Genomic DNA, 25492 nt, shown 5'->3' on the forward strand with positions numbered 1-25492 from the left:
TTACAATTTTAATCTTTTTGGGTACTCTTTATTTCTTTACCCGTTCTGAAAAAATTATATCGATGGCAAAATATTTATAAAGATAACTACATATGTAAGTTCTGAATCGGTAATAAAATATGGATTACTTTGATTAAAAGTCAGTAACATAAAAAAAATTTAGTAGTCTATTTATTTATAAGGGCATTTTTTATTGTAACACTGTTAAGTGAAGGATGGTGACGGATAGAAATACAAGTTACAAATAAGTCACTAATTATATTCGTAAAAAAAAAATGTATTATGTAATTGGTAAATGGCTATCCAAAATTAACAACTTTAATAAAATATCAAGAGCGTTTTATTTTAATTAAAATAAAAAGTACTTGATACATAAATAATAATTAATACGTAATAAAAATAATGTACAGAAAAGATACTTATCAAATAGAATATTATTCCTTTTGTGAACGGTTTTCGTTTTAAATGCGTCAAAAAATGTATATACTGTTTGTTTTATCATGTTACGTTAAAAAGATTGCGCCAGTTTACTGGTATATAAACAAGATCTGTTATGTAGAATGTTAGACAGTATGACGCTTTAATTTATCATTACCACATGTAGTGTTTTAAATCGAGAGGCTAAACGCAGCTCAAAACGTTTCAACTTGAATTTAATAATTTCTGTGAGATAAGTTATAATAAAAAAATAATAAAAAACTTCTTACAAGTAAGTATTATTAACTTATAAATTCATATATATATATATATATAAATGAAAAGTTGCGTATACCTAATTCTCATTATGATTCATGTTTATTTTATTATAGTAAAATTTTATAATGCTAACAATTTTAATTTCAGAATAAATACTAAATTTTAAATCATTATGTTTAGTTGTTAAATAGCCTTAACTAAAAGCGATATTTTATACAAGTTATACATACTGTGTCAGTTAACGCTTACATTTATAATTCATATATTTAATATATAAGCTAAATATTATATATTAAAATAATTTTCCTACGTAAATTATTAAGAAAATTAAAAACATAAGTAATACAGTAAATAAAATTAAAAGTAATAAGTAAAAAATGTTATTTCTGGTATGTAATTATTATTATTTTTACTAAAAAAAACTTATACGTTAAATTATTTCTTTATTACTTTCCCGTCTAGATAGCGCAATAGCTCTAGCGGGGAAAGTATTATAAATCGGCCCGCTTTATGCATATGCGGTTTTCACCGGATCTTGACGATATGACATCTAAGGAACCCAAAAAGCCCGAATATTAATGTTTATATGTACGTGTGTATGTTCGGTATTATTGACCTCTAAATCACCTTATATCTCCAGAACTACTGGACCGATTTTGACCAAACTTCGTCATATTACTTCTATATATGGGAAATTGATGCCATTAAAGTTTCAACTTAAAATGTCCACGCGGTGAGGCTGTAGAGCAAGAAAATGTCCAACGGGCTGTTGAGGAAGGTCACCTCAATTTCTCAAGATTTCGCCTAATTAAGGTCACATTTTTCTTAGGCGCATTTGTTAACGATTAAAAAAATAACATAATATCTTCAAAAAAAGTTTTGTAAAATCGCACCCCCACCTCAAAAATTGCTGTTGTAGTCGTCTGCTATGTTGTGTCGTTACAGGTGAGCGATAAAATTAAATAAATGAATAATGTGTAAAAACATAACTCGGTCTGACCGGGTCTGGAACTCGATCCCCCAATCGACTCGGTACCTGGTGCGTTAAACCTCGCGGCTACACCAGTCTATCAACCGTACAAGTGAAATTTGTTGTTTGTAATTTGTGAAATTACATTAGTTTAGTTAGTGCCGACCGTCGCCGTTAGTAGCGCCACACCCGCGCGAATTAAATACGGTATGCGCGCGCGCTTTAGTTGGATTCATTAAATAAAAGAAAAAAATTATATTTAAATACAATGATAAATATTTTAAATTATGTTGTCTATGTAAGCGCCGTGGATTTAGAAATAACTGTGTTGTCAGATATTTTTTTTCATTTCATAACATATATGCTTATTTAAAATACAAACCGTCTATCTTGAGTTAAATATTATAACTGAAACATGCACATTTTATTGTTAGGGGGAGGGAAACGACAAAGGTAAAATAGAATTTTCCTATAACATGTAGTAATTTGATAAAAATCGATATATTAAATTTTCACAGTACACCCATACAAAAAACTAACAGATTTAATAATACCTATTTGGCCAGAATGAAAATTTGCTTTAATATTTATGTAATTTTAACGGATTTCTTTACATTATTTTATGATTATACGAGTTGATTACATTAGTTTGTGATAACGAGATTATTCGAGTTACGATTTTATGAAATCGTACTCGAAAACAAAGTGTTTCCAGACCTATATTTATATAAAGATTTTTCATTATTTTCACTAATAAAAGATTTCCTGAAAGTTTCTTCGCCGAAAAAACTGAGAATAAAATATAAAAAAGTTAATTTTATAAATCAAATTATCTACTTTATTTGTATTCGCCATGTATACGTCTCCACTGTATCTTCTTTCAATTTACCCCCTCACGAGTTTTCACTGGAGTATTATATTCTACTCGTTCGTACGTTATAAAATACATTTTTTTTTCAAAACCACATTTGTATTTCTTAGTATAGTTTTTTACTTCCCTGTACGAAGTAAAGGAAGTATTGTTGATCGCGAGTAATTTCGGTTTTCAGATTTCAACGGAAATATCAATTTTGACTAGTTTCGGCGTGACGTCTGTACGTACGTAACTCGCATAACTGAAAAAATATTTAGTACCGGTGTTTGACGGTTTTTCGCTTAGAATTCTTTCGGACAAAATCGATTGACGTGAAATTTCGACAGTAATTAGAAATAGCTCAAGGAACAAAAGTTATATAGTGCCGATGTGTGCTTTTACCCTGGGGGTGGATGCCACCCTTTCTTGAGGGTAGAAATTATTACAATCAAAATAACCACAGAAATCGATGGAGGAATAAATTCTAAACAAAATATGTTGTGTAAACTTTTTTGTAGAGTCAATACCTTTTGAGTTATTCGTGATTGAAAATGTTGATTTTTCATCCAACCGATGAACGAATTTTCACGAATAACTCAAAATCTTTATGTTTTATCGAAAGAATTATCATTAGCAAAAATGAAGAGTATAAAATAACGAAGAGATCGTTTTTTTTTTTATTTATGTAGATGTAATACGAACCGAGTAATGCCTCGAAGGTAACGTTTTGTTCACCGAAAACTGAAGTCGAACCTCTCAACGTTAAATAACGGAAAATTTTTCGAGGAAAGCTTATAGGATATTTTCAAAGTACTTGAAAAGACCTTTAAAATTAGCTTTGGTAAACGTCATTAGCATGAAAACTAATTGAGTGATCAAAATAAAATAGTAAAAAATCAGCAATGAAATCATCATTTCATTGCTGAAATGAAATCATTTTCAATGACTTTTCCGCAAGAATTGGAATTGAACGTATAATCCTTTTACAATTTACTTTATTTAAGTATTAACAATATGTTCTAGAAATTTGACCGGTTTGGAATGCCTGGACTTAAAAAAAAATGTTACGTTTTAAATTTGAAAAACTTTTTGAATTTCTTAAAAAACTTTATTTTTTTCACAATAATTAAAAATCTAAAGAAAATACGTAAAAAATGCTAGAGTACAAAAATTGATTGAGATATCACCGTAAGAAGTTTGCATTTGAATGCAAGGACCACCTTTCTCAAGCTGTTTAAACTCAAAACTTTCAAAAACGAAGGGCTCAAGGAATCTGACCTTCACAAGTCTTGTAGCCCTTGAAATTCCCTGAAAAATGGTTTTTTGAGCGATTGGATAGCTTAAAAATTAAGGAAGTTATCATTGAAAAACCAATCGAATGTTTTCGGTGAAATTTTCGGAGCATTTATGAATACATGTGAATACTTATAACTGTATCCACATATGTATAAGTATATCCTCAAACAGTCATATCTGTATATATATATATACACACACACACACACACACACACACATTTATATTAGATGAAAGTATAGGTAGTAGAAGAAAAGTAACGGAGCTACGGTAGGCGAACAACTGCTGATGGATAATAGAACTTTGTGTGCATAAATGTATATATGTATATTGAACATGTATATATGTGAATGTATGTCTCTTTTATATGATGTAGTCAGTACATTTCCAACACCGAAAGAATAAACACGTGGTGCACTTCGTTAATATTACCTTTCAAAAATTATTATTTTTTGGTTAATAAAAATGTAAGTACATCAAATTAACGTTTTATCATTAAATTCATTTTTTAATTCACTAGCAGAAATTTAATTTTCATGATAAAATTAAAAATATTAATTATTTTAAACAAATTCATTAATTTTAATTTGAATGCCGAATAGATTTTTAAACTTACTTTTTATTTGGTTACATAAGAAGGTTCTCTGTGGTACTTCATAATTAAATAAAATTCGTTATAATGTATTTTTTAATTTTATATGCACTAGGCCGGTTTTTAAGGTTTGGGACATGTAATCGAATCGATTATAAATTACATTAACAACTAAAAAGTTTATAATTCATTATAAATGCACCATTAAAACATTTTAAGCTGTTGAAAACCAAAGTTTTTCGTCATTAGGGTGGTAATAATAAAGGTTGCAACGTTGTAACACATAAATTATGTTTCAGAATATGAAAAAATGTTTATTTTTCACATTTGAACGATTTTGAACAATTTTTTTCATAAGGGGTGGTTATTAAGGGTTGAAACGTTGCAATAAATCATAAATTATATTATAAACAGGTATTTTAATTTATTATAAATGACTATTAAAACATTTCAAACTGTTGAAAACTAATTTTTTTAAATTTCATAAAAAATTTCGTAAAAAATCATAAATTATATTCCACTACATAAAAGAATATTTATTCTACATATTTAAAAATGATTCAATCTATGAAACGTTTAAATTATGTTAACAACGGCTAGTTTTCACCCCAAAAAAACAAAAAGCACCAATCAGGAACAAATAAATTTTGAAGCAGAGAGTTGTTAGATAAGCTTAATTACAAATTTTGATGAAAATCTATGTTGTCCGAAAGAATTCTGAGGTAATACTCAATTCTTACCGTCAAACACTGGACTAATTAGCCGTAAAATGTTGAAATTATGGATTTAGGACTGTTGTTAACATCCAGTTGTGCATCTCCCCTTTTGATTACAATCGATTGAACCAAAAGTGTTCAAAAAAGCCCAAAATCCAAAAAAAATAATGGATTTTTGATTTTTTCTTAACTGCAGTAATAAGTCCTCATTGAGAGCTTTTCAACGATATATTATATATATTTTCAATGGTACTTATTTTCCAGATGAAGAAAGAAGCATTTGGAAAAATATAGTTAAAAGAAGAGACAGACTTATAGGCCACATACTAAGGCATCCTGGAATAGTCGCTTTAATATTGGAAGGACAGGTAGAAGGGAAAAATTGTGTAGGCAGGCCACGTTTGGAATATGTAAAACAAATTGTTAGGGATGTAGGATGTAGAGGGTATACTGAAATTAAACGACTAGCACTAGATAGGGAATCTTGGAGAGCTGCATCAAACCAGTCAAATGACTGAAGACAAAAAAAAAAAAAACTTATTTTCCAGACTTATAGCCAAATAAAATTTTAATTAATGATATATTTGGATCGTACAAGGGGAAGTCACATCGGTTCGAATCCGACTTCATTTACGTTTTTTTTTTAATTTAAAATATATTGATTTATTAATAATTATTAACCTCTTGATTATAGGGGAAAAAATAGAATAATTGATAATTCATTAACAAAAAAATATATATAAAAAAATGTAATAAAAAATATAAAAGATAAATGTACTTAATGCCTACAAGGAAATGATGTAGTGTCCACATCAGATTTTTTAAAATAATTTATTACATAGTTGGAAGAAATTAAACCAAACGGAATGATTTTTTTCCTTTTTCCTGATTGTTTATAATTTAATATTAATCGGAATGACGTAATCTGGCGTGATATTTATGAGTGTGAGTTTAATCATAATATCCTCGTGTATTACTTGGATTTTGTTTAGGGGTGTGTCTTTCTGATATCATGTTTTTTTTTTGTCTTCAGTCATTTGACTGGTTTGATGCAGCTCTCAAAGATTCCCTATCTAGTGCTAGTCGTTTCATTTCAGTATACCCTCTACATCCTACATCCCTAACAATTTGCTTTACATATTCCAAACGTGGCATGCCTACACAATTTTTTCCTTCTACCTGTCCTTCCAATATTAAAGCGACTATTCCAGGATGCCTTAGTATGTGGCCCATAAGTCTGTCTCTTCTTTTAACTATATTTTTCCAAATGCTTCTTTCTTCATCTATTTGCCGCAATACCTCCTCATTTGTCACTTTATCCACCCATCTGATTTTTAACATTCTCCTACAGCACCGCATTTCAAAAGCTTCTAATCTTTTCTTCTCAGGTACTCCGATCGTCCAAGTTTCACTTACATATAAAGCGACACTCCAAACATACACTTTCAAAAATCTTTTCCTGACATTTAAATTCATTTTTGATGTAAACAAATTATATTTCTTACTGAAGGCTCGTTTAGCTTGTGCTATTCGGCATTTTATATCGCTTCTGCTTCGTCCATCTTTAGTAATTTTACTTCCCAAATAACAAAATTCTTCTACCTCCATAATCTTTTCTCCTCCTATTTTCACATTCAGCGGTCCATCTTTGTTATTTCTACTACATTTCATTACTTTTGTTTTGTTCTTGTTTATTTTCATGCGATAGTTTTTGCGTAGGACTTCATCTATGCCGTTCATTGTTTCTTCTAAATCCTTTTTACTCTCGGCTAGAATTACTATATCATCAGCAAATCGTAGCATCTTTATCTTTTCACCTTGTACTGTTACTCCGAATCTAAATTGTTCTTTAACATCATTAACTGCTAGTTCCATGTAAAGATTAAAAAGTAACGGCGATAGGGAACATCCTTGTCGGACTCCCTTTCTTATTAGGGCTTCTTTCTTATGTTCTTCAATTGTTATTGTTGCTGTTTGGTTCCTGTACATGTTAGCAATTGTTCTTCTATCTCTGTATTTGAACCCTAATTTTTTTAAAATGCTGAACATTTAATTCCAGTCTACGTTATCGAAAGCCTTTTCTAGGTCTATAAACGCCAAGTATGTCGGTTTGTTTTTCTTTAATCTTCCTTCTACTATTAATCTGAGGCCTAAAATTGCTTCCCTTGTCCCTATACTTTTCCTGAAACCAAATTGGTCTTCTCCTAACACTTCTTCCACTCTCCTCTCAATTCTTCTGTATAAAATTCTAGTTAAGATTTTTGATGCACGACTAGTTAAACTAATTGTTCTGTATTCTTCACATTTATCTGCCCCTGCTTTCTTTGGTATCATAACTATAACACTTTTTTTGAAGTCTGATGGAAATTCCCCATTTTCATAAATATTAGACAATATCATGTTTAAGTGTGTAAAAAATATTCCCTAAAATGTTTTTTTTTTCTTAATAAAGAATTCTGCTTTTACATATTTTAAAACGAATTAAAATAATTAAATAAAAATAATACGGTATAACTATTCTAATTCTTTACAATAGGATAACGTTTCATTTTTCCGGTGACGTTTTAGAATATTAGTGACGCGGTACTTTTAATTAATTTTTAATATTTGTAATTAATTTAATTATAATTAATATTCAAGAATTAATGTGGTTAACGTTTAACGAAGACTTCAACAGACGAAATTTATATGTTTGATAAGTACCTGTCTAAGCAAGATCTCTGCGGCTTCACGAACATGTTTTTTATCCCCGTAAAATCATATACCATTTAACCGATTGAAAAAGGGCATTAAATTGAAATTAAATCATAGTTATCCCGAAGAATGATCACATGATAAAAAAAGGGGAGAGTGTAGGAAGATTGTTTTTATAAAATACATTTTGATATTAAAATATATGCAATAGGTAGGTGTATGTTGGGTCCGTTCATTTAACAATAAAAACCATTTATAGCGTTAATTAGCATTAAAAATTATTTAATAGTTTTCATAACTACTCAAGCATATTTTTTTTTTTAATAAACTTGTTATTTTTTACATATACGCTGATATAAAATTACCTCGGTTAATTTTTTTTTTTAGTATTAAATTAGTTAACAACGTATCATGTAAAATGTTACTGTTAAATTTTACCAACGAAATTACCCAACAAAAATCGTGAGACAAAAAATGAATTATTAATTTATAAACAGAAAAAAATAATCTACAACGACCGACTTTCTTCCTGAAATTAGTGAATTAAAAAAAAAGAAGTAACGGTATCAAATTTTTATTTTCCTTTATACTACTTACAGAATATTTATTTCCGGATTGTACCGACTCACAAGGTTACAGATCCAGTTTATGAACTTATGAATTCAATCGTTAAGTTCTGTGACGTTAAATATACCTCAAATTATCGAAATACAAATAGAACGGGTACTTATATCGAAATATAAATAATTTATATTTGCTTGATATGTTTTTTTGAACTGCGATTTCATTAGGGATCTTGAAAATTATTTATTTGACGATAAATAATTTTTGTCGATGTTAATTGAATTATTTATACTTTGATTACGTTCTAGACAAACTATGAAATAAAACAAATAAAAATTAAATCGAAGTATTAGGTTATTTTTATCCCGAATAATTGTTCGATACAAAAGTATTGTTCATTAGGATGTATTAACGCTACATTTTCTTATCTTTTAAGGAAACAAAAGATGAGAATAATTTTTCTGCGGAATACCACCGACATGCTAAACTCTAATTTTACAGAGACTGAAGAAATAGCTGGTTGAAGGCATACGAAACTCTAAATTCTACTATTTTAACAGTTTACATGAACCCGCTGCGGTAGAACCATCCTAAATCGATAAAATGAATAATACCAAAACTATACTGATGTTATTGAGAGTTTGGTTCTGGCGGTAATGTATTGTAGCCATATGGATTCTCGAAAGGAAAGCGAGGTGTCGAATGTTGCCAAACGTAACTGACCTTCTCTTTCTCACCTCTCTCGCTCGCACATTGCCGTCGACTTAGCGATTTAACATAAGCGGTCTCCACACCGTAGCTAGTTGACAACTACGGTTCCGCCGAAAGCGTGGTAGTTCTATCTGACAACAACGGAATGACGTAGATATATGTTGCTGTGGCCAGAGCCTTCCGCCATTTTGTTAAGAGAAAGAGAGAGAGAGCAATACTTCAACGGCCAGAACCAAACTTTAGATAAGATTAGTATAGTCATCAACCCGGTAAACCGCCGGGAATATTGTAGTAATTTCTACTAATCTAGTTACGCAAGAATTAAGCGAATCCATTTTCGAAGTAATTTTCTAAAAGAACGCATAACTGAATCCTAAACACTTTTTCCGACAGCGACAAACGTTTTTTTCCAGACGGCCGGTAACAGATTCTGTCTACCGGAAACGAACAATTAAAACGGCGGATGTGGGTTTATTTGACAGTTAGTATAAACGCTGGATAAACACTTCAAAAATGTTGAAGATATTTCGTGAATGATTCCTATACTAATAAAGGTTTAACAATAAACAAACCGTTTGGGCTGTCTGAAAGACATTTCTAATTGTTTGATTAAAAATCGCAGTCTACTAACAAACGACCGATTAAGTTTTTTGTCATCGATATCGTAATACTCATTGAAAAAGTTTATTTATAAATAAACTTTATATGTGTATTAAAGCGCGCTGAGACAGCGAAACAGTTGTACAAATACCAGACCGTATTGTTTTCTACGCTAACATAACGCCGACTGTAGCTTTGTTTATAGTTTCCACAGTTAATAAAAAATTTTCTTTTTTCAACTGAAATTGATGAAATAATGTACGTATAATAATTATATGTAACCCCAATGGAGGGCGGGTGCAGTGAATTTTTTTTTTTTTACCAAGCCGAAATTTACTTGTTTTAAATAGCCACTCAAAAAACCGAATATCAAGGTAAAAAAAAAACGAAGGAAGTTTTAGAAGTTGAAATTTCATTACCGGGAAAACAAAAAAAGTTTGTATATTTTATCGGTAACGCTTCATTACGCCTATAGGGTTTCTTCAAATTAATTGAAGTTTAGAATAATAACAAAATTTTTTTTTTTTTGTTTTCAGTCATTTGACTGGTTTGATGCAGTTCTCCAAGATTCCCTATCTAGTGCTAGTCGTTTCATTTCAGTATACCCTCTACATCCTACATCCCCAACAATTTGTTTTACATACTCCAAACGTGGCCTGCCTACACAATTTTTCCCTTCTACCTGTCCTTCCAATATTAAAGCGACTATTCCAGGATGCCTTAGTATGTGGCCTATAAGTCTGTCTCTTCTTTTAACTATATTTTTCCAAATGCTTCTTTCTTCATCTATTTGCCGCAATACCTCTTTATTTGTCACTTTATCCACCCATCTGATTTTTAACATTCTCTTATAGCACCGCATTTCAAAAGCTTCTAATCTTTTCTTCTCAGATACTCCGATCGTTCAAGTTTCACTTCCATGTAAAGCGACACTCCAAACATACACTTTCAAAAATCTTTTCCTGAGATTTAAATTAATTTTTGATGTAAACAAATTATATTTCTTACTGAAGGCTCGTTTAGCTTGTGCTATTCGGCATTTTATATCGCTCCTGCTTCGTCCATCTTTAGTAATTCTACTTCCCAAATAACAAAATTCTTCTACCTCCATAATCTTTTCTCCTCCTATTTTCACATTCAGCGGTCCATCTTTGTTATTTCTACTACATTTCATTACTTTTGTTTTGTTCTTGTTTATTTTCATGCGATAGTTCATAACAAAAATAAGTTATAATAATAAATTAAACTCAATTTTTCCATAAGCGGTGGTTCAAAAAACAAGCTTTTCTTTTGTGAAATACTTAATTTAAAATCATTGCTGGAAATTTTATTCAACTACAGCATTTGGGTTTTCTTCAGACGTCCGATGTGAATTCCATGAATTGTTTATGCTAGTATAGATAAAAGTAACTTCGTCCGAAAATAGTACGGATGGAATTCAGTGGTAATCATTGTTATTACATTGACAAAACTACGGTCGTCTGGCATCATCACCAAGTAATATTGAACTTTCTGAACATGATGACGGAGTTCCTGAGCATGTAATACTCTCGATACTGAAATTTGTGAATTGTTGAATCGTGTACTCAATTTAATAGTACAATGTGGTAAAATTAGGTTTCATTTCCGTTGGAAACAGCAGTCAACTAGCGATATGCTCCCCGCAAAAAAAAAGTTACGATATCGAGCCCCTATTAATAAAACTAGGTAACACAGTAACTTTTGATGTTAACAGTTGCGTCTCGCCCTATCTTGTGTGGCGAGATGATAGTAATAAGCTGTCACTCCTTCATTTAAGTTTTGTCATAGAGTATACTATTGGCGTTTTATCTTTACCGGGTGAATATCAACTTCAATAAATAGGTTTAAAATAAAAAATTCTCTTATCGTGTTGTTCGCGATTTCATTTCATTTCTTAAAATTGTCATCAAAAACAAAATCCTTTTTTTAACTAATTTTTAACCTACCTTGGTTTCAGGAAAAGTATAGGGACAAGGGAAGCAATTTTAGGCCTCAGATTAATAGTAGAAGGAAGATTAAAGAAAAACAAACCAACATACTTGGCGTTTATAGACCTAGAAAAGGCATTCGATAAAGTAGACTGGAATAAAATGTTCAGCATTTTAAAAAAATTAGGGTTCAAATACAGAGATAGAAGAACAATTGCTAACATGTACAGGAACCAAACAGCAACAGTAGCAATTGAAGAACATAAGAAAGAAGCCATAATAAGAAAGGGAGTCCGACAAGGATGTTCTCTATCTCCGTTACTTTTTAATCTTTACATGGAACTAGCAGTTAATGATGTTAAAGAACAATTTAGATTCGGAGTAACAGTACAAGGTGAAAAGATAAAGATGCTACGATTTGCTGATGATATAGTAATTCTAGCCGAGAGTAAAAAGGATTTAGAAGAAACAATGAACGGCATAGATGAAGTCCTACGCAAGAACTATCGCGTGAAAATAAACAAGAACAAAACAAAAGTAATGAAATGTAGTAGAAATAACAAAGATGGACCGCTGAATGTGAAAATAGGAGGAGAACAGATTATGGAGGTAGAAGAATTTTGTTATTTGGGAAGTAGAATTACTAAAGATGGACGAAGCAGGAGCGATATAAAATGCCGAATAGCACAAGCTAAACGAGCCTTCAGAAAGAAATATAAGTTGTTTACATCAAAAATTAATTTAAATGTCAGGAAAAGATTTTTGAAAGTGTATGTTTGGAGTGTCGCTTTATATGGAAGTGAAACTTGGACGATCGGAGTATCTGAGAAGAAAAGGTTAAAAGCTTTTGAAATGTGGTGCTATAGGAGAATGTTAAAAATCAGATGGGTGGATAAAGTGACAAATGAGGAGGTATTGCGGCAAATAGATGAAGAAAGAAGCATTTGGAAAAATATAGTTAAAAGAAGAGACAGACTTATAGGCCACATACTAAGGCATCCTGGAATAGTCGCTTTAATTTTGGAAGGACAGGTAGAAGGGAAAAATTGTGTAGGCAGGCCACGTTTGGAGTATGTAAAACAAATTGTTGGGGATGTAGGATGTAGAGGGTATACTGAAATGAAACGACTAGCACTAGATAGGGAATCTTGGAGAGCTCCATCAAACCAGTCAAATGACTGAAGACAAAAAAAAAACCCAGCTTGACTATATACCCGAGTGAAACGAAGAAAAATGTTATAATCTCAAATAACTAAATCTTTTTTTCATTATCCTTGCAGGTTTTAACGTTTTTGGACCAACTATGTTCCAGTATACGGTCACTTTTCAAGAAAAAGCTATCTCGGTCGGGAATGGTTTTTTTAAAAAATATATTTTGATCTGTATAAAATAAAATATATAAAATTATTACGAATCGTATAAATTGGTATTTTAAATGCGATTAAATACATCGCATCGATAAGGCCATATAAGTATATGTACGATATATAATTTATCATGCGTCATTGTTAGCCGATCGGAAGTGAAACGAAATGCCCGCTTGTCCTATAAATCTTGGACCTTAGTAGACGGTAGACTTCGCAAAAAATTTATGACAGTACCGGTAAGAATTAAACCTGCCTTGGGAAAATATTTATAAGAATAATAAAAAACCGAGGAGAAAAAGTAAAAATGAGTAGAAGTAATTATAAAATTAAAAAATAATAGTAACATCGAGAGATTGAATTAATTAATATAATTATAAAGCGGATACGTAAATCAAACGCATCCAGTTGTACTTTTTATTTACATTTAAATAAATTATTAAAATGTGCAAATCCACTTACCGGCAATTAATTTTGAATATTTGAGATCTTTTAGTCCTTTTAGATCATCGTCAGAAGATTAAAATAACATTATAAAATAAGTTAAACGATTAAAATATTAAACAATCACGATTAACCCACCGGGTTGGTCTAGTGGTGAACGCGTCTTCGCAAATCAGCTGATTTGGAAGTCGAGAGTCCAGCATTCAAATCCTACTAAAGGCAGTTATTTTTAAACGGATTTGAATACTAAATCGTAATTACCGGTGTTCTTTGGTGGTTGGGTTTCAATTAACCACACGTTTCAAAAATGGTCGACCTAAGATTGTACAAGATTGTGTTTCACTTACACTTATACATATTATCCTCATTCATTCTCTAAAGCGATACCTGACGGTAATTCCCGGAGGCTAAACAGGAAAAAAGGAAGCAGTCATGACTGATTGCTAGTTACCTGGATACTCTTATAGTTTGAGTTATAGTATACTCTTGCTAGTTTGAGTATACCGAAAACTGGCAAAGAGTCATGACTGCTTAATATTTTAATTCTTTAACTATATTTTATAACGATATTTAACCTCCTGACGGTGGTCTAAGGACTGAAAGATCTCGAGAAGTTAAAATTAATCGCCGGTAAGGTGGATTTGCACTTTTTAGTAATTTATTAATATATCAGCAGTAACCATGTTTGAGAAATTAATATAAATAAGTTAAACTTCTTTGATCTCTTTCTGAATCGTTTGAAATAAAAACAGGCGTCAGAGAAGGAGACGGACTTTCTCCTATCCTCTTCAATTGCAGTCTAGAAAAAAGTAAATTAGAGAATCCAAGAAAGGACGACTCGAAAAACTAAACATTGCAGAAAATGTTAAAACGAGGTATAAAATTAAATCTATAAACGAAGCCTTTATTATTAGCCTTTGCAGATAATATCGTGATATTTGCAAACGACAACGACGAGGCTCAAATTAAAGTCCAGAAATTAAGCAAATGCGCTAATAAAATAGCCTTAGAAATTTTTTTCAAAAAAGAACAAAACAATTCTCCGACGATAAAAAAGTAAATTACAAACTCTAAAAATTATAAAATTTCTCGAAAATCAGGAAATTAAAAGAGTATCAAAATTTAAATATCTCTGAGAAGAAAACGACAAACGCTCTAGAAAAGGAAGCGCTAAACGAGCGAACGCAGAAAACGTGGCGTTAGGATTTAACTTAACACGAAATTTATATAATAAAAAATCGCTTTCGCAAAACGCTAAACTCCAACATTACAAAACGGTTATTCTTCCGGAGGCGTTGTACGGTTTCGAGTGATGCAACATTTTTCGGATAAAGACCTTTTTAAAATAGAACAAAGAATTTTAAGAGGACACCATTCGGAGAAGATTATAATTTTATGGGCGTTTATACAAAACGAGAGAAAACAGATTAACAAAACAAATATTTAACTTTTATTACGGTAGAATTATTAAAACTAATCGGTTTAAAGAAGTAGAAATCGATCTTAATACTTCCAAAAGAAACTGTTTAATTAGACCGCTTTAGAGAATTAATCAATGAATCTAAGTTTCCAGAGAAGAAGGATAAGCGAAGTATAGGGAAGAAGTGGACCGAGGAAGAAAAGCGGGAGTGAAAAAAGGAAAAATATTGGGAAAACAAAAGAAGTTTAAAAGTATTATGCAAACTTGATCCTCAGTGATTCGGACGAACAAAAAATAAAAAAATTGCATCATATTTGTCACGCTAAAAAAGTTTATAAATATAATACGAGTAATTAACATGTAATGTAAGGAAAGCGTTTGACTATATTTAATTTCAGAAACTTTCAAAGTTAAAAAGTTACGTAACAACCAAAAGAAATACTTCCTACACAATTTAAGTAATTTTTTTAAGTTAAATTTAGAAACTTGTCTTTCAGGAAGGTATAATTTATTCATGCATGTCAAGGTCAACGTAATGTATGCAATGTAGCAATGATAATGCACAAACAGATTTTTTTACATTTATTTTTAATAACTAATAAAATATCATATATATAACCGTTATAAGCCTAATTTTGGAAATGAATAAAGTTAAAAAAAAAAAAAAAATTCTAACAAGTATTATTTATCTGGAATAAAACTGCGTAGCTCGTATCACAAGACGTTCGCGTGTTATTATATGGTACGCTGACCTTAAAAATAAAGCCATCTGACAAGTGTCTGAGAAAAATTGAGGCTACACAAGTGCATTATACACCAAACGTATAAATATATATGCCATTGTGTAATAATAATGTATACTGTATGCGCCGATTAAGATGTGTGCCATAAAACAGTACAATGCAATGATCGCATGCAAACTTTGTATAGCGTATTGTAATATAATTTAATTACATTAATTCAATAAAAATTAAACGCAACACAATAATTTATTCTCTGATATTTATTTACTAAAAAAATTGTTCAAAGTAGTTAACAGCTATTAATATTCTAGGAGTATTTTTTAGAATTAAAAAAAAACTAACGTAATATATAATGATTTAACTGTGTATGTAAAATCCACTTTAAATAATCTGATGTAACCAACTATCTATTTCCAGTTGCAGGAGGGAAAGGGAATATAAAGGGATGGTTTATAGTTCAGTTAGATCGAATAGGTATCACCATTTGTAAGTTCCCTATTACCTTCCTTTCCTTTCAAGAAAGAAGAAAGAGGGAACGAGCCCAGCAGCCATCAGCCCAGCAGTCGCGAGCCCAGCAGCCACCTGCCCAGCAGCTACTGACAGCACAGAAGAGCGAAGAAACCTGCACTTTCCCCCGTTCAGCCCTTCGGGGCTTCGGGAATTACAAGGTTAATGGTATGTAACTTCGGTTACTACCAATTCTTGGAAAGTGCAGGCCAAAGAAGAACGAAGAGGTCTTCGGGAGAAGAAGAGGGAGAAGATGAAGATGAAGGAGAAGGAAGACCAGCCACTCGTCTCAACATCACGGACTGGAGTCCGGAACAGAGCCCAGCAGAGATGCGTCCTGAAGGGCAGCCATACCAGAAGCGGATGAAGAGCTTCTAAACACCCTCTCCTTTTCAAAACTTACAATAAGAGGAAATAACCCAGCAATTGCGACTCCTCCGGAAAAGGGGACGCATTGCTCCCTCCTTACAGATAGTGCCCCGTTGTGGCGTATTCCTGCTAGCCTATTAAAGAGTTAGCACCGAAAGGACTTCAGTGGACGGTCTGAAGGGGAATTACGTCGGGAGGACAGGCTTTATAAGCCTAGCCTTCCGCGGTCGGCCCGTAAAATGGGTTCGACAACGCTGGTATAACAACGGAATTGGAATGCAATTAAATCCGTCCTTAAAACACTAAATTAATAAACAAAACTTGTAAAAATTAGACCCGCTATATAAAATTAACCAATTAAAAACAAGCCCGATTAGAATGATCCAGCAGCAAGGGACTCTGTCCAGGTTCTGCGATGGAGTAGGGAGTAATAGACTCCTGCCAACTTTGCATTCCATTCCATTCCTTCAGTTAGATACAGAGTGAACCAAAATATACATAAATTCGAAAACATATTGCGGAGGGAAATTTTGTTTTTTCCGGCGGGAATATGTGTCGGCAACAGGTGATCTTGATAAAAAGAGTAGCGCACGATAACCTAGCAATTTTCCTCCTTTTGATGACAATGATGAGTAAGCTGTGAGGAGCAGACAAACGTGCGTTCGTTTTTGAAAGTTACTTTAAAATCGCAGTCATTCTTAAAATGTCAGGAATTTTTTTGGGTATCTTTTCCTGAATCACGTGTGCCTAGTAAATCAACGATTTTATGCGAAGCCAGTCGTTTAGATGAATGTAAACGGACCAGCCGACCTACGGTTTTAAGAGATGCGTCCTTGGAAAGTATACGCGTATTCCTTCTAGTACGTTCACCTAGAAAGTCGATACGAAAACTGCGTCAAAAAACAGGAATGTCTTACAGGAGTGTTCGCGGAGTCACAAAGAAACAGAAACTCCGTCCCGTATCGCATTAACATCTTGTTAGCTTGGAGAACCTGATGAGGAAAAAAACTACATTACTGGTAATGGTTCTAGCGTTTTATTCGCAGCATTATTCGGGTGTTGGATTATTATGTTTTTTCTATTCTGATGAAACATGGTTTCACCTAAATGGCTACGTAAACGGCCAGAACGACAGATTCAGAAAACCCTCACATTTTCCGTGAGATACTGTTGCTACGGAAAAAACTGAATAGGCCCAATTAAAGCCTGATGAACGAGACTCTGCTGGCTGCAGCAAGACGGTGCGAATAACAGTGATGATGTTACGCGAGTTCTTTGCGGAACATATTTCTCGTGGACTACGGCCGTCTAGATCGCCACATTTTACCCACCGGCTTGGTCTAGTGGTGAACGTGTCTAACCAAATCAGCCGATTTGGAAATCGAGAGTTTCAGTGTTCTAGTCCTAGTAAAGTCAGTTATTTTTACACGGATTTGAATACTAGATCGTGGATACCGGTGTTCTTTGGTGGTTGGGTTTCCAACCGTACATCTCAGGAATGGTCGAACTGAGACTGTACAAGACCACACTTCATTTACACTCATACATATCATCCTCGGTCCTCAGAAGTATTACCTGAACGGTAATTACCGGAGGCTAAACAGGAAAAAGAAAAGAAAATTACAAAAAATCCTCCAAGGTTAGATCCGTGTCCTGTAGAACCGTGTAGTTATATTGGTAGGAAGGGTTCCGCTGAAACAGACTCGGGGGCTCCCGTTTCCAATCCGGTTGCTTCGTTATAGCCGAACGGCTGAAAAGCTGCCGTATAGTGAAAGAAAAAAAACGATCAATTCCTTCCTTCGTCTCATAAGGAGAACTTTCGAGGATTTCCGCCATCAATAAAATAACATATATTATGTTAATCCTGGTATTATGATTTCATTAGCTATTTCGCAAAATCTCATATTTCTGGTTAAATTAATACTTGTAAATACCAAACTCATGTGTGAGGTCAATAACACATATTCGAACATTTTCATAGTACAGTCAATTTGTATTTTTATTTGAAAATCCTTACCTACCGATTGATGTTTTTTCCATATGTTAGGGGTGATGAGGGAAGCTTAACTCCAGATGTTTAACATCCACGTTAATACAATACACGTCAATACAGACGATTCGTCTGTATTGCATTTTGAAAAGTTGTTAATCTCAAAAAAACAGCCAACTTTTATTTAAACAATTTTCTTGTACGACTTACCGTTTTGGAGCTGTAGCTTGTGAAAGTGTGAAAATGTTGTGAATTGGGCACGTGTTCGAAACCGGTTTACTCGTTTACAACTTCAGCGCCACCTAGTCTTTTAATTTCAAATAATACGGCATAACTTTAAAGATATTAATTGTAGAGGAGAATGTTCTCTACATTTTTTGTTTGAAAAACTTTTCTCTAAAATGCATAGATTCAGAGAAAATCGCATTTCAAAACTTTTCGAGTTTTTCAAAAATCTATGGGACGGGGATGTTAAAAATCTGGAGTTAAGCTTCCCTCATCGCCCCTAACGCATGGACAAAAGATCAATCGGTAGGTAAGGATTTTCAAATACAGCCTATATTTTGATGACAAATTGCCTGTACTACCATCGAAACATTTAGTTCCATAAAACTGAATAAATAAGACAATAAATTGGAGTTAGCTGTTAGAAATTAACCTCTCGGTATAACTTAAAAACGTATACGTAAAAAATAAATAAAAGTAGACATTTAAAAATTACGTTTGATAAAATAATAAATATAGATTACTCGGCCGTCTTCGTGATAATAAAAAATCGTTAACGTGTATTTGATTTAAAAATAGACATTAATTATTAACTTATTGCTTAAATATTAGTAATCAAATCGGTATTAGATTTAAATAATAATAATAACAATGACAAATTTTAATTAATATATTTATCAGAAGATAGATAACTGAAACTACATTATAAAAATGATAAATAAAATATGAACATGGTAGACAATTACTATATTAATAAAATGATAATCGTTAATCTAGTTCTGTTCTATAAATTTTCCTATCTCCCGATCCCCTCTTTGTCAACACACACAAAACAAAAGCAAGCAGATTAAAACACTGTTATGATGAAATCAACAACTGCTAACATTCGCGTGTGCACGTACTACATAAATACAGTTGTAACCAAGGCAAACCGCAATTATTAAAAAATAAATTGTGTAGAATAAGTAATATTACTACGTAACTAAATTCACCATAATTAAAAAAATACAAACCGTTTTCTTGTGGATAAACAGTAATAAAAAGATTTAATATACGATACTAATGGTAGATATAATTTTGAAAATTTAATCTGGAAATCTTCTAACTTTGATTGATATTATATTTGTAAAACATACCCTAATCGAAGCAAAATTAGAAAAAAAAAAATTAATTAGTTCAAAGATATATATATACCGGCCTCCGTGGCGCGAGTGGTAGCGTCTCGGCCTTTCACCCGGAGTTCGAATCCCGGTGAGGCATGGCATTTTTCACACACGCTACAAAGCATTCATCTCATCCTATGTACAGTAATGCTTAACTGCGGCCCCGGAGAGTAAACAAATATATATATATTTTTAACTAGTTTAAGTTGAGGCCACGTCATCAATAATTGTAATTACCGATATATTTTCTTTTATTTTATACATAAGGCTGTGATTTATAATGCGAATTTATAATGCGAACATCTTATTTCATGCAAAAACTGTTCTTACAGAAGGAAAAAAATAGCATTATTTCTGCTCAGTAAATGGTAAAGGTGGTACAGTCGATTTTATTATATGTTTACGATATTCCACCAGTCGCCTTACAATATTTAACGATGAGTTTAAAATTTAATAACTGGAATCATAATTAACAAGATAAAAATCGAAGAGGGTGTAACTTTATTCCTCATTATTCTTTTGCTATCCGATGCAATTTCGTTTCATTAATGAACTAGAGAAACCCAAAGAAAACTGGCTATTTTTTTTATTAAATCTTTTAAAGCTGCCTTTATTATTAAATATTACAGATTTTAAACTGGAAAGATATGAAAAAGATGTGTACGATTAAATACATTATTTACTAAGTAATCTTAAACCAAAACAGTTGACAATCACTGGTGTCATTTTAATTATAAGTTGGCCGATACAAGAACTGTAGTTTAAAAAATTTCCTTGAATGACAGTTTTGTTTAATCGTTTATCAGACATTGATCTGTAACTGTCAACCTTTAAATTTTCAAACGCGGTTAAAAATCTGTATGGATATATTGAAACGTAACGTAGACAAATATTTCATTATACAGGCCTGGGGTCACTGCTCGGAAATGACCCCCTCCCTACCAAGTGCCTCATCGGGCAAAAAGTTAGTATCTGTATCTAGTTATCATCATTGATTTTTTTCGGTGATAAATTTCAGTCATAATAATTTCTTTTCTGAAAGAAAATGTTACCTATAGATTTTATAACTAGATCGGTTTTACACATGAATTAACACATAATATGACATTTTTAGATTTTTTTCATTTTATATTTTATAGAAAGCATTAATTTTTTGAGATATTTTTACATTTCTTCCTTCAATAAACTAAGATTAAATTCTGGTACCTCATTCTTATGTAGAGAAAAACAATTTTTTGCATCATATATATTTTGAGCTGGTCAACGCAAAATCATTTATTGATAATGCGTGGTCATCTATTCTTGATAGAAATGCCCTGATCTGCCGAGGGAATACGAGCTAGATGGATGCCCAATGCCTGAAGGAGACCTGAGGTCTTTGGGTGGGGCTGTTTACATTGTTTTGCGATTCCACTGTACGTAAATCCCATTTATCAACATCCACCCTTTTTCTCTACACTTAGTTTCTTTATTCTCTGTTAGTTTTGTACAGGATTGTAGTTTTTTCTTACGTCTGCCTGATCTATGTTAAGGATGTGGAATCTAATTTCGTTTGATAGGAGGCGATTTTTCTTATGGTGTAATCTTAATTATGTTTATGGTGTTTCGAAATGAATATCGGGGATTTAAAATTACGTAATATTTATTAACTTTTACTTACATTGAAAAATTTTGAAATGACTGAAAGCGCAATTCAAACAGTTTTTCCTATAAGTGGTCAATATGAGCACCGTTAGTAACACGGCACACATCCACTCTATAGGAGAGTTCAACCCGTACTTTAATCAGCAAGTCCGGAGTAATTGAGTGCGACAGCTGCTTCAATTCTATTCAAAGTCGAGTAGATCAGCCGGTAACGATGGTACCATCTTGTTGCCAAATAAAATTCTGCGGTTCGTATTGCAGTTTAGGAAAGAGCTATACTTGTGGCATATCGAGATAGTTCATTCCAGACACAATTGATTCCGTGAAAAAAAAAAAACGGCCCGTAAACTTGCCGTCGGCGCAAAAAACATTCAGTTTTGGGGAATCTTGTTCACAGTGCAATATTTCGTGAAGATTTTCTGATCCCCAAATATGCACATTATGAATGTTTACTTTTCCGTTAACGTGATATGTTGATTCGTCACAGAATACGACACGATAAAGAAAGACTTTATTTAGTCACGGTGCATCATTTCATTAGCGAAGCTACCGTGCAAATCATAATCGGCAGGCTTTAGAATTTGCGCACAGCTTTAAACGATATGGATGCTAAAACTGTTTTAGTTACTCTTTCATTTCTAGTATAACACTATAAAACATGATTTTCTATGTTTCTGTAATTTTAAATGTTCCTAAAGTGTTTTTTGGGCTGATTTCAGATCTGAAATTAGTTTTTTCTATCACGTACAGTTTTTTTGACAGATCAAGTGGACTCATTTTTTATTTAAATGTAAATTCCATAAAGGGATCTTTTATGGGAAGGGAGGGAAATTTTATTTTAGTAAGAGGGATTACACTTGCTACACCCAGCTGGCTGTTAGGCGGGAAACGTAGTTCACTGTTGACAAGCTATTAGAGCTATGAGGTTATATTTGTGCTGTCATATGTAGTTTACGTAGTTTCTTTAGAAATAAATAACAAAAATCAATGCCTTTGTAATCCCAATGGTTTGGAGGGAGCCACAAAATCATGTTAACGATTGTTATTTTTTATAAACGTTCAAGGTCACAACGCGGAAGGATATACAATATCCGAACTTTCCTTCGGCCTTACGACCAGTTAGGCACAGTGAATCTCTTCCAGTCCCACCTCCCATTCTTGAAGATTGCCATAAGAGAGCAGCTCAAAAAAAGGAATGCGATGATTACAAGTGGGAAGAAGATTCGGCACCAAAATTATGCAGTCAAAATGAACTTAATGATTTAACTCGCGACTTGAATCTGACAAAAGATGCCGCCCAATTCCTTGGGTCAAAACTGAAAGTAAAAGATCTTATACTACCCGGAATTTCTTTCTCTTTGTATAGGACCAAAGAGAAGAAATTAATAAAATTCTTTAAAGAAGAAGACTCTCTCATATTGAGGGTTTATTGAATTTCTTTAAAGTCAGTTATAATCCAAGTCAGCGGAGGTTATAGACTAGTCAAAACGTAGCCTCAATGGTGTATTTTTACGTAATGAAAATTATTTGGCTCAATACCCATTGCACATTCAATACATCTCAAAGAGACGTATGAAAATCTCAAATAGGTGCTGAAATACTTGAACTATGAAACATATTCTCGGACAATTTATGGGGATTTAAAAGTAGTTGGTATGTTACTTGGTCAAAAATATGGTTACACAAAAAAATGCCGTGTTTCATTTATGAATGGGACAGCCGAGTCAAAGACAAGCATTGGAAGGTAACAGACTGGCCCAAAAGAAAAATCGTTCACCCGGTTCACAGAACATAACAAATGTACCACTTTTACTAATACCACCTCGGCACATCAGGCTCGAATTAATGAAATAGTTCACTAAACCCCCTCCAAAGGACGGTGACTGCTTCCAGTACTTGGCAACAAAACTTCCGAAAGTTATCTTATGAAAAACTTAAAGAAGGGATCTTTGTGGGGCCGCAGAACAGACATTTAATGAAAGACAATTTGTTTAAAAGTACAATGAACCACTAAAAAGGCCTTGGGTTTCGTTTAAAGAAGTTGTGATCAACTTCTTTGGCAACAGCCAACATCCAAAGTACAAATCCACGGTTAAAAAATGTTGTAGAGTTTCATGAAATTAGGATGTAACATGAATATGAAGCTTTAATTCCTACATTCACATATTGACTTTTTCCCTGCGAACCTCGGGCGATGTCTGTGAAGAACAAGGAGAACGTTTCCACCAGGACATGGAAAATAGATACCAGGGAAGGTAGAATGCAAACATGATGACCGACTACTGTTTTATGCTAAAAGGAGACGGCATTGATGAAGGAAGAAAATCAAGTTAGAGAAGTCTCAACCCACCTCAGAAAGAACTTGATGCGGTGAAATCAGCGAAGAAGAGGAATTACAATAGTTATAGCATTTTTTTAAAGTGAGTATACGCGTATACCATTGTCTATTCTAATGCAGTGCGTTGTAATTTTATACATGGTTACAAACAACATAATCTTTACATCGAACTAAAATAATAATTTTCCCTGTTTAAAAACTTCAAAAGTAATTATTTGGATAAAAACCTTACGCGATACAGAAAAACTAAAATGAAATTTGAAATCTGCGTGAAAATTACTTTTACAGTTATAAAACATCGTTCTAAAAATTTTAAAATGTTACATTCTGTAATTAATCAGTACGTGAAAAGAGAAAAATATTACATAGCCTTAAAATACAGATATTCATTTTGAAACATACGGTATATATATTTTAATGTTTTACCCGTTTGTTCTTAATTATACTTAATATGTTAACGTTAAAACAAATATTTAACAGAATTAAAACTATTTATAAATCATGTTTTTTTTTAAGGATCTTGTTAAAATGATAATAGAGAGTGTAAGATATCAACAGGTTTGATATGTAAGTGATAGTCACGTGTAACAGCTCTTTTTACATTTCCTACATTGTAGATCGTCTATTTCTCTGATTGTTATAATTGTCATCATCATAATCACTATTATTTATAACTGTACAACTTTACCGCCTTATAAATTACGTAATACAATTTTTGTAAAAAAAACAACCCCCCTTTTTTTCGTATTATTTGTTAATATACTCGTAATAATTACGTATTCGTTTTTCAAATGTTTTTATGATATTACATTATTTTCGTTATCGGTCTGTAAGAATAATATTAAATAGTAGAGAATAAAAGTTAACTTCTACCTATATTGATAAAGTTATTACAATTTATGATTCATAATAACGCAACGATTTATGTTATATAAATTTTAACGATAAGAATTAAATATTAAAATAATCCAGCTTATTTATTATTGTTATTTGTTTATTTTGATTTTATTTATTCAATAGATGCATTGTATTTGCATTATTATAATAAACATGATATTGAATTCATTTAATATAAACAGATAACTGCAACATTACATTTATCGATCGTGGTTAGTAGTTCACCTTTATCGAAATAAATAGTTTTTTTTCATTACGGTATTGCAATTCTACTTTTTTCCCAGTATGTACTTAGCAAATTTGGATCAACAAAAAAATTAATATATATATATATATATATATATATATATATATATATACACCCTAAGATTATTGAAAAAAACAATCGGATGTGGCTACAAGTTTGGTAGAAATATTCAACTTCGCATGGCAAATTATTATTTACTGAAAACAGTCGGTGAACAGCCTGGACGTAGGGTTAGCAAGCTGTCGAAGGTGTAGAGTTCAAGTATACCGATTATAATTATATACAATTGTGTGTGTATACGACGAGTATTCTAACGTGTAGATTCACGTCTGTCTGGTTAACCTTGTAAACCAAAGCGACCTTCAAACCAGAATCGCTAGTCGCCGTTTCTATCTCCAATCTTTTTTACTTATAGTTGTACTCTGTCATCATCTCCCTTCGCATCGTTTCTTGGAATACATTAGATGACTTTTCTACCCTCTGATCATTACCGATGTATT

The 25492-nt window shown here is 32.2% G+C and overlaps 2 protein-coding genes across 20 annotated transcripts in view; one reads left to right on the forward strand and one right to left on the reverse strand.

Moving 5' to 3' along the window:
* Positions 1–25492, reverse strand: part of LOC142329377 (putative aarF domain-containing protein kinase 5) — a 314333-nt gene that overhangs the window by 247748 nt on the left and 41093 nt on the right. The gene's annotated exons all lie outside the window — the stretch shown is intronic.
* Positions 1–25492, forward strand: part of TP53INP (Tumor protein p53 inducible nuclear protein) — a 260392-nt gene that overhangs the window by 197750 nt on the left and 37150 nt on the right. The window contains exon 1 of one of the 5 annotated variants that reach the window (XM_075373940.1): positions 580–709. The exons of 3 other annotated variants lie outside the window; for them this stretch is intronic. The gene's annotated coding sequence lies outside the window, so the exon portion shown is untranslated. Of the gene's footprint in view, positions 1–579; positions 710–25492 lie in introns of those variants that run through there. One more of the 5 variants, XM_075373941.1, reaches the window with a different exon arrangement.

Source organism: Lycorma delicatula, chromosome 8 (genome assembly GCF_047948215.1).
Source record: "Lycorma delicatula isolate Av1 chromosome 8, ASM4794821v1, whole genome shotgun sequence".
Taxonomy (NCBI): Eukaryota; Metazoa; Arthropoda; class Insecta; order Hemiptera; family Fulgoridae; genus Lycorma; species Lycorma delicatula.